At 38.5% G+C, this 10,031-nt stretch overlaps 2 non-coding genes across 2 annotated transcripts; both read right to left on the bottom strand.

Moving 5' to 3' along the window:
* Positions 1-1,278: 1,278 nt before the first annotated feature.
* On the bottom strand, positions 1,279-1,351 carry TRNAA-UGC (transfer RNA alanine (anticodon UGC)). Its single transcript has one exon. It is a non-coding gene; the product is annotated as a tRNA-Ala (tRNA).
* An 8,369-nt stretch (positions 1,352-9,720) lies between these two features.
* On the bottom strand, positions 9,721-9,793 carry TRNAA-UGC (transfer RNA alanine (anticodon UGC)). Its single transcript has one exon. It is a non-coding gene; the product is annotated as a tRNA-Ala (tRNA).
* Between the last annotated feature and the right edge of the window lie 238 nt (positions 9,794-10,031).

Raw genomic sequence — 10,031 nt, forward strand, 5'->3', positions numbered from 1 at the left:
TTGGAACTCCTCCTCCATTTGCCACATCGCCACATCTTCCACCACCCGAAATTCTGCCTGCAGCTATTCTACAAAAACGACAGGTTTTCATCCAAGGTGATCCCAAAATCCAGGTGTTAGTTCAGTGGGAGGGGATGTCTCTAGACGATGCAACGTGGGTTCTTTACACAGACTTTCAGCAGCAATTTCCTTTTTTTAACCTTGAGGACAAGGTTGTCAAACATGGGGGAGATAATGTTACATATCCCATACCTCCAGCTGTCCATGATGCACATACTACACCCCCAGCTGTCCAACTTAGCCCAGCTGGCAGACCACGACGGATCAAACAACTTCCCGCCTTTCTGAAAGATTATTTGCACTAACAAACTTCAGGTTGTGAGAACAGATCTGGAGTAACCGACTCAAATTACTCTTGTCTTCTTTATTATAAATGTAATAGCTCAGCCATAGAGAAAGGATATGAAAGAAGTTATTCTCCAAAGTCCTCAAATTCCTCTACTCCTCTTCTAATTCTTCTTCTGCAACTCCCCTGTTCTTCTGTGACTGCATCAGGTTTGGTAGTTGATTCATCAGTAGGGTATGTAAATGGTGCTAGTTGGAACATATTGATTCTTTTCATGTCTTTTGGTTTGTTGGGAATTTTCCAAGGTACTAAGAGGTTGTATTTTTGCAGACCTAACTCTTTTCCTCTGTCAATGAAACAACAGAATACCATTCACCTTTCTAAGAACACCAAATAAGAAATCTCCAACCAGAGTCAAAAGAATATGTGTATGGCTCAAAAAACAAAGGAAGGGAAGTCATGAAAGCTAAATAGCAGTTTTCAGATAGTTTCAGCCTTTCTGGTTAAAGGGAAAATCTTCAAACTAAAACCATTTATGAGCTTTCACCAATTCAATAGATATACACATCCAAATGAGAAATCAAAACGAATGAGATTCAATATTTAAAGATTGAAATTTTGGTGCAAATTAATCCAACTTCCAAGTAGATCAACTTACATCACGGAAGTGGGCTGCTGGATCTTCTCGTACCACTCTGCCGCTCCCCAAGTTGCTTTGCAAGCGATCAGAACCCAGAAGCAGAGTATAAAATCAAGTGTACAACGAACAACTCACAAAAACGGTGAAGATAAAAGAAATAAAGATACGTGGTAGGATCATCCAATCAAAACGAAGCGAGCTCATACAGGGGCATTGTGTCATCTTTCTTAATCAGTTAAGATGGAAACCCTATTCCACCCTATGCAATTAATCATTGCTCGCTTGGGAGTGGTGGAGATGCGGGGTATCGAACCCCGTACCTCTCGCATGCAAAGCGAGCGCTCTACCATGTGAGCTACATCCCCATTGATGGTGTTTGTTTCCCTATCCCTACTAATATTCATGTTATGCAAGAAAAAGAACGTATAGAAATAGTTAAACATCCCATAACGAAAGCAAAACTTCCATGCAAAGCAAAATTGCTATTGGTGAATTTCCATTAAGAAATTAAAAGTCATTCCACGTTGTAGAAAACCCATCACCCACTCTATAGAAATCAAGAATCCAAATAGTAAGTAATAACGTAAAGACTACAAGCTCATTCATCAAGCTCCACCGGATGGTACACCATACAAATTCTCAAACCAAAAACCCTTTTAAATTACATCTTGTACTATGATTCATTGCCTTAAAATTGGGTTCTTATACTATGAAATTGTAGATTTTTTTTTTCCTTTTATGAAACCATCTCTTTTTTTTGTTGGTGTTTAGTTTGATATGGAAAAGAAATACCTCTAAATTGATAAGTATTTTTCAATTTAAACAAACTTAATACATTCACTTAGACATTCATATGTAATTATTTTGTAGAGAGAGCAATTTTGTAGCTCACTCTCTAGCTAGGGAAGGTCTTTTGCCGAAAAGCACGACAAGTTGCCATCTTCCCACCCCTGGTTGATTTCTCATTGTAATCAACCTGTGCACTCTTTGCCTTCTTTAAAATAAAGTCCTATTTACAAAGAAAAAAAAAAGAGAGGATGTTGAAACTCTCTCGTTCTTAGAGGTTACATTGGATACAAACTCCTCTTTGTTATAATACTACTGCAAAGTCAATTTAAACATTTAAGTTTTATTAATTAATTAAATTGAAATCGATTTTCGCTAAAATGCAAAAGGAAAGAAAACACGTCATTAGAACAGAATAATGCAACCTCCACAATTCATGCATTTGGATCTGCATATAGAATAGAGATTTCATCTTAATAGGCATGTGTCTTTACATTTTAATAAAACAGAATATACATGTATCTTATTTATCTCTAATACCCTTCCTCAAAGTCAAGGGGCCTTCAAGAAGCTTGAGTTTGGAGTGGAGAAGAAGAAACCGAGGAGCGGATAGAGACTTGGTGAGAAGATCAGCCAATTGATCAATAGTTAAAATATATCGAACCAACAAAACCTTCTTTGCCACTTTATCTCTAACAAAATGAAAATCAACTTCGATATGTTTAGTCTAAGCATGAAAGACTGGGTTGGCGGAGAGATAGGTGGCCCCAATATTATCACACCATAATGTAGGAGGATTTGTTTGAGGAATGCCTAACTCAGCAAGAAGAGACTGAATCCATGTAATTTCTGTGGTGGCAAGAGCAAGAGCACGATATTCATTCTCCGTACTCGATCACGCAATAGTAGACTGTTTTCGGGATTGCCAAGAGATTAAATTGGAACCCAAGAATATAAGATACCCTCCCTGAGACTTACGATCATCTGGGCATCCTGCCCAATCAGCAAGCCGTGATAGAAGAGAAGGAGGATGGTGAAATATGTAATCCAAATAAAATAGTTCTTTTGAGATATCTAAGAAGACGCTTGAGAGCAATCCAATGATCTTCTGTTGGTGCAGATAAAAATTGGCATAATTTGCTGACCGAAAATGAAAGATCCAGTCTAGTAATTGTAACATATTGTAGACCACCCATAAGACTTCGATACATAGTTGGATCAGTCAAGAGTTTACTACCATCTTTCGATAAATGAATAAAAGATGACATGGGTGTGGTAATAGGCTTGGCATCTTGTAAGGCAGCTATACTAAGCAACCCAGAGATATATTTATGTTGTGAGAGGAGAATTCCTGATGACAGAGGAATCATTTCAACATTAAGAAAGAATCTACCAAGACCCAAATCTTTGAGAGCAAATTCAGAAGACAACAGCTTAAGAAGGTCATCAATGGCGAGAGAAGAGGGTCCGGTGATCAAAATATCATCAACATAAACCAATACAAACAGAGAATCGGTGGGATGACTCCGAATAAAGAGAGGAGAATCCGTCTTGGACCCTTCAAAGCCAAGAGTAATCAAGTAAGAACTTAATCGTTGAAACTAGGCACGGGGTGCTTGTTTGAGTCCATACAATGATCTTTGCAATTTGCATACATAAGTTGGAAAGTGTGAATCAACATAGCCCAGCGGTTGCTTCATGTAGACATCCTCAAAAATAGTGCCATTTAAAAAGGCATTATTTACATCTAATTTACGAACCTTCCAAGTTTGGGAAACTGCCAAAGAAAAAATATTAATCTGTATGGTAGTTGGTTTTATGACAGGACTAAACGTTTCTTTGTAATCTAAACCATACTCTTGAGTATAGCCCTTTGCAACGAGACGGGCTTTATGCCTTTCAATTGACCCATCGGAATTCCTTTTAATTCTAAAAAGCCATTTACACCCAATTATCTTTCTATCAGCGGGTGGAGGAGCGAGAATCCAAGTATTGTTGGCTATTAAAGCATTAAATTCGTTGTCCATGGCTTGTCGCCAAACAACAAATTTAGAAGCTTGAATGTAACTTGAAGGTTCCAAATTAGAAAGTCCATTAGCCATTAGAGCAAGAGGTAGTGGATACTTTGTAGCATAAAAGCTTTTTGGAACTTTAATGATACTGGTTCCGTCTTGGGAGGGCGTGACCATTGGATGATGACGAGCAACAAAAAAATTAGTAGAAGACACTGGAACAGCTTCGATCTCAGTACTAGGTGACCCAACAATCTGTGAAGTATTTGTAGCACTTGTTGACACACGTGAGGAGCCATTTTGATTTCCATTATCAGAAAATCCAACATTAAGTGTACGTGGAGGCCCATTACCATCAATACAAGCTGACCCAAAATTAGGTATAGTTGCCTCAGTGTGTTGATTAATGACATTCCCATTGGAAAGAGAACAGGGCAGTGGCTCATTAGCAATAGGTAATGCATTTGTATGTGACAAATTAACAACCTCTGTTCTAATATGAGTAGGAGCAACAGTAGGGACAGCATTCCCATTAGAAAGAGAACAGGGTAGTGGCTCATTAGCAACAGGCAATGCATTTATATGTAACAAATTAACAACCTCTGTTCTAATATGTGTAGGAGCAACAACAGGGACAGCATTTTGTGGCTGATTATTAAGTAAAAATCCAGTAGAGTGTAATCCAGGTTTGTCATGAAAAGAACCATTAAGCTGTAATCTAGAGTCATGTATAACATGCCGTCCAGATTCACCATTATTAAGAACAACATAGGAAGGAAGTAGTAAAGTAAATGAAGGGGAGACTGAAGGAGTAGAAAATGAAGAAGTGTGAGACTGAGAAGGAAACAATGATTCATCAAAGGCAACATGCCTAGAAACAAAAATTTTACCAGTAGCTAGATGAAAACACTTATAGCCATGATGTTTTGGGCTATAGCCAATAAAAACACATGAAGCAGATCTATAGTCCAGTTTATGCTTGTTAAAGGGTCTTAATAATGGGTAGCAACAACAACGAAAAACACGAAGAAAGGTGTAATCTTGGATTCTATGAAACAAACGAAAGAATGGAGAGTCAAACTGTAATGCAGCAGAGGGCAATCTATTTAAAATAAAAACAGCAGAAGAAAAGGTATCAACCCAAAATTTCATAGGTAAACCTGACAGAGCAAGTAAAGATAGTCCTATTTCTACAATTTTCTATGCTTACACTCAACTCTACCATTTTGTTTTGAGGTATATGGACATGATAGATGATGTTGAATACCACATTGAACAAGAAACTTGGAAAAACTTTGAAATTCCCCACCCCAGTCAGATTGAAAAGCTTTAATAGTTGCAAAGAACTGTTTTTCAGCAAGAATTTTAAAGACTTGAAACACATTAAATGCTTCAGACTTATGAGATATTGTATATAACCAGGTAAAGCGAATAAAATCATCAACAAAACTTACATAAAATCTGTCCATCTCTAGAGGCCTCATGAGGAAGACCCCACAAGTCCGAATACACAAGTTGAAGAGGTGTTGTAGTATGTGTAATACAAGAATGAAAAGGTAGCTTGTGGGATTTACCAAGCTGACAAGAACTACACAAATTTAAAGAACGAGCACCAGAACATGGAAGATCAAATTGAGAAACAACCCTATTAACAGTAGCATAACTGGCATGTCCTAAACGTAAGTGCCATACATCAGTAGAAGCTCTTACAGCTGAAAAAGCAACAATGGAATTAGAAGAAAACTGCTCCACAGGAAGATGATAAACTCCATCTTTAAGAGGCCCTATTACCAGGATACGACCCGAGGAGCTATCCTTTAATATGGAAGGAAGAATCATGAAATTCAAAGAAAACAGAATTATCAAAGGTAAACTTGCTAATAGACAAAAGATTATGAGAAGCTGATGGAACATGAAAACAGAATTATCATTGTCAATTTCTTCATCACCTAAAAGATACCTCCCAAATTGAGTTGAACTTATGTGTGCCTGATCCCAAAGGTGAAAATCCTTGAATTGCCTGAACACTTCAGACCGATTAGTCTTGGAGGAGTGATCATCATGGCCATTGGAAAGATTATGGTAGAAAGATTAAAGTTGGCTCTTTCAGGTATTATCTCACCTACCCAAGCTACTTTTGTGCCTGAAAGATGGATATCTGACAATATATTTATTTCTCATGAAATCTTCCATTATGTGAGGCATATTAAAAAGGCAAAAAGAAATTTGTAACCCTTAAGTTAGATATGCAGAAGGCCTATGATAGACTTAATTGGTCTTTCATTAGAGCTACTCTCTTAAAGATGGGTTTTTGTACTACTTGGATTGATTTGGTGATGGAAAGTATTACATCAATGTCTTACACACTCTTGTTGAATGGGGTGGAGAAAGATTAGTTTTTCCCTTCTAGGGGTATCCGACAGGGGGACGTCTTTCGCCCTTTATTTCATTTTGTGTGCTCAGGTTCTTAGCAAAATCTTTGAAGTGGCTGAAGATGGAAAGCAGGTGAAAGGTATTAAGGTAAGGGGTAGGGCCCCTCCTATATCCCAACTCCTCTTTGCAGATGACTACTTACTTTTCTCATAAATGAAGCTTCAAGAGGTGACCAGTTTGAAAAATTATATGGACCTGTTTTGTGCAACCAGTGGACAAGCAGTGAATCTAAAGAAGTCATCCATTACATTTAGTCCAAATACCCCTTAAAGATTTTGTAGATGGTTCTCCAGAATCCTGGGCATCAAACAAGGGGAGGGACCCTCAAAATAGTTAGGTCTCCCTACCGAATTTGGGGTTTCAAAAAAGGATATATTTATGGAGTTGTCTTTGAGAACAAGGGCTAAGATTCAAGGGTGGAAGAACATGTATTTATCTCATGCAAGTCGAGAAGTGTTAATCAAATCAGTGGCTTCATCTATGGCCACCTACACAAGTTTTCACTTTTCTATCCCAACCTTAGTCCATGATGCTATAAGGAAAGACATTTGTAACTTCTATTGGGGGCACAAGGAGGGTGAGAAAAAGGTTCACTGGATTTCATGGACTAGGCTATGTAAGTCTAAGGATGGAGGTTTCAGCTTTCGGGAACCCCTATTTCATAATCGTGCTTTGTTGGGAAAGGTAGCATGGAGGCTGATACAAAACCCTGGGTCCTTATGGGCAAGATTTATGAAGACAATTTACTTCCCATCAATGGATTTTAAGCAAGCAAAATCCGGAAATAGACCCTCTTGGGCATGGAAGAGTATTCTAGTGGGTCGAGAAGTACTTGAGGCTGGTCTTTTATGGGAGGTGGGCGATGGACAGAAGATTAATATTTTGGACAACAAGTGGCTTCCTTCACATGAGGATTATAGGGTGACAACAGTGAAACCAATTGATTGTCAAGTTAATTTGGTGGTTGACTTGATACATGAAAACAATAGAGAGTGGGATTTCTAGAAAACCAGTCAAATATTGAATGAGAGAGATCGGACTGCTTTGAGAAAAATCAGGTTGAGCATAAACCACAGGGAAGACAAGTTAATTTTAGGACCTTCGAGAAATGGGGTTTATTCAACTAAATCTGCATACCATATGCTAGTTAACAATAGAGACAAAGCTCAAGCTATGGGAGCTTCCTCTAGAGTACATAAGTGGGATGCAATTCCCAAATGTGTGTGGAAGTTAATTTGGAGTGCGGCTTCAGTCCCAAAAATGAAATCCTTTTTATGGAGATTATGTGCGGAAGGTACGGCAACGTTTGAAAATCTATTGAAGAGGCAAGTCCAAATTGACCCTTCTTGTAGAGAGTGTGGAGCAGCCATAGAAACCTTAGACCGTATCATATTGGGCTGCAACTTTGCAAAAGCAGTCTGGTTTAGAAGCTCACTAACTTACTTAGCCCAAAATCCCTCCATCAGTAGTTGGCTGGAGTCTCTTTGCAAAATAGAGTTTCCCTCTAAGGTAATGAAGAAAGAAACCATTAGCCTTTGTGTTTACATTTGCTGGTATATATGGATTTCAAGAAATGACCGAGTTTTTGGCACAAAGACTTGGCACCCGAAAGAAGTGTTTGAAAGAGCTCAAAAAATGTGGGCGGAATTTTGGGCACTTCGTAAGGCTTGTAATTAACCGAAGAGTGGACACAATCCTTTTCCATCTCACCAAGTGAATGATAGACGAAATTCTGATGATCAAGATGCATGGGTGGTCTTCTGTGATGCAGCGTTTTTCCCTTGAAAACAATAGTGGTGGTATCAGCTTTGCAATTCAGAATTATGAAAGTGAAGTAGTGGTCTCTATATCTGAACAAGTATCTTATGGAGAGGCATTAATTGGTGAAACTTTGGCAATTAGATCAGCGCTTCTTGAGTGCAGCCATCGTGGTTTTAAAAGGATACGAGTGTTCTCAGATTGTGAAGTGGCAGTCAGTCTTATTGTATCTCAGGACCCTCACACTCCATCGCCAATATCTGGGATCTTGTTTGATATATGAATCCTTAAGGAGTAGTTTGAATATTGTGATTTTGGACATATTTCTAGGGTGCTAAATGGCTCAGCCCATTCCCTAGCCTGGAAGGCGCTCACCTGTTCTTATAGGACTGAGTGGCCACATTCCTCTCTTGGTTCCTAAGATGACTCTTCTGTACTTTCTGGGCCTCGGCCCCTTCTTCAATGAAAAATTTCATTACCAAAAAAAAAAAATTCATTGGAATCTCCTAACAGTTCAAAAAAGGTGGCAGGGACTTCGAAGCTGGTGATGCCTCTCATGCTGCAGTCAGAACAGTTGCACTTCCAAGCAACAACAGTTCTTGGTGCTACCACTTTCCATCTCATCTGTTTGCAGTGACATCCTCCATTGTGAACCACTTTCTCAGAATCCATTGCTGAACAGTCCCACAGTCACGTAGAAGTGATGTATGTTTAGTAGCTATAATCAGAGTAAAAGTTCAAACAAAGCTATAAGCATGGGCAAAAAAAATTACATAGTTTAAGAATCCATCAGGGGGCTATTTGAAGATGGGTTTGGTAGTTGATTCATCAGTAGGGTATGTAAATGGTGCTAGTTGGAACATATTGATTCTTTTCATGTCTTTTGGTTTGTTGGGAATTTTCCAAGGTACTAAGAGATTGTATTTTTGCAGACCTAACTCTTTTCCTCTATCAATGACACAACGGAATACCATTCTCCTTTCTAAGAACACCAAATATGAAATCTCCAACCAGAGTCAAAAGAATATGTGTATGGCTCAGAAAACAAAGGAAGAGAAGTCATGAAAGCTAAATAGCAGTTTACAGATAGTTTCAGCCTTTCTGGTTAAAAGGAAAATCTTCAAACTAAAACCTTTATGAGCTTTCACCAATTCAAAAGATTCAACTTCCAAGTAGATCAACTTACATCACGGAAGTGGGCTGTTGGATGTTCTCCTACCACTCTGCCGCTCCCCTAGTTGCTTTGCAAGCGATCAGAACCCAGAAGCAGAGTATAAAATCAATATCTTGATTATTAAATTAAACAGTCAAAAAAAGAAAAAAAATAGTCAAAAGTATCTCCCACGTGTTTTCAAATTCAAATATCAGAAATGATCTTCTTAATTGGCTTTCATTTTCTTTCTCTTGCCGCCATCAAACCCTTGTCAAGTGATATACAACGAACTAACTCGCAAATCACTTCAATCAGTCTAGGGAAACCTGCTTGCGCCATTAGATTTGAGAAATCGATTATTGTTCTTACCGTTCAATCTCTTTGAAACTTGTTATGCACAGAAAATGTGAAAATGAAAGAAATAAAGAGACGTGGTAGGAACATCCACCTCCCTGAGCCAATTTTGCGCGATAATAGTAAAAGTCCAAAACGAAGCAAGCTCATACAGGGGCATTGTGTCATCTTTCTTAGTCAGATATGATGGAAACCCTATTCCACCGAATGCAATTAATCATTGCTCGCTTGGGAGTGGTGGAGATGCGGGGTATCGAACCCCGTACCTCTCGCATGCAAAGCGAGCGCTCTACCATGTGAGCTACATCCCCATTGATGGTGTTTGTTTCCCTATCCCTACTAATACTCATGTTATGCAAGAAAAAGAATGTATAGAAATAGTTAAACATCCCAAAACGAAAGCAAAAATTCCATGCAAAGCAAAATTGCTATTGGTGAATTTCCATTAAGAAATTAAAAGTCATTCCACGTTCTAGAAAACCCACCACCCACTCTATAGAAATCAAGAATCCAAATAGTAAGTAATAACGTAGAGACTACAAGCTCATT

This window comes from Hakea prostrata, chromosome 10, assembly GCF_041222555.1.
Source record: "Hakea prostrata isolate BN-2017 chromosome 10, UWA_Hpros_2, whole genome shotgun sequence".
In the NCBI taxonomy this organism is placed as follows: Eukaryota; Viridiplantae; Streptophyta; class Magnoliopsida; order Proteales; family Proteaceae; genus Hakea; species Hakea prostrata.